Genomic DNA, 979 nt, shown 5'->3' with positions numbered 1-979 from the left:
CAATATCTGAACAGTAAGACCCACAGAGAATTGTCTTCTAACTATATTCATTCCTTGATTTGACACTGTTTTGACTTCTGGAAAAATTTCCTATGAATATACTACTCTGTCATGCACGTTGACCAATATGACACAGAGATTAGGACTAAATCTGTTAAATTTGTCTCATACCACACTTAATTAGGGTTACTGTCAACAGGACTCTGAGCACCAAGATGAGGCAATATTCAGTATTAACTTCAAGTGTCCTAGATCCAATCAGCTAAGCAAATCTCATAAACCACCTGGATCTACCTTAGAAATCCGGGTGTATTTCTCCTTCAGTTTCCACACTGACCTTTCCACTTGGCTCTAGGCATTAATACAGGTACAACTGGATATACTAGAGATCACACTGACTCTACCTTGCCCTACAAGGAGAAAATCTATGGCTGGTATCATCTATAACAAGACAGGCCACTGAGTTAAGGTTAACCTGAATGCATTCTAAGACTGAGGTGGTATCTTTGATCACCTCAACTAATATCAAAAACAAATTTTGTATCACCTTTTCCTCATGAATTTGTGTGTCATCCTTACACAGAGGCCATGTTACTCTTCTCTGTATCATTCCAATTTCAGTGTGTGTGCTGGTGAAGTGAGCACTTGTATCTCTTTTTCTAATAGAACTTTCTAATTCCAGTTTTCCCTATAATGCCTTATGTTGTAGGGAAAACTGGCTATGAAGTTGGTGTATGTAGCAAATCAGCTACCCCTCTGGAAAGATTCCCCAAGCAACTAAGTGTAGCTCATTTTGGAGATGCAGAATAGTCATTCAAGGGCTACATTATCTACTGGGAGTGTTTCCTTAAAATCTTGGAGATCTCTCATGATTACTCCTAAGAGGAAAATCATCCTTTCAGAGGGAGAGAAATAAGCTAATACTTGGCTTCCACACAGACATTTATAATTCCAGGAGTACACCTGGTATCCCTAAAAA

The 979-nt window shown here is 38.7% G+C and overlaps 1 pseudogene; it reads right to left on the bottom strand.

Moving 5' to 3' along the window:
* Positions 1 to 531: 531 nt before the first annotated feature.
* Positions 532 to 645, bottom strand: LOC113264863 (U6 spliceosomal RNA; annotated as a pseudogene).
* Positions 646 to 979: the final 334 nt, after the last annotated feature.

This window comes from Ursus arctos, unplaced genomic scaffold (assembly GCF_023065955.2).
Source record: "Ursus arctos isolate Adak ecotype North America unplaced genomic scaffold, UrsArc2.0 scaffold_13, whole genome shotgun sequence".
Classification (NCBI taxonomy): Eukaryota; Metazoa; Chordata; class Mammalia; order Carnivora; family Ursidae; genus Ursus; species Ursus arctos.
This window is presented reverse-complemented; position numbering and strand designations above follow the sequence as displayed.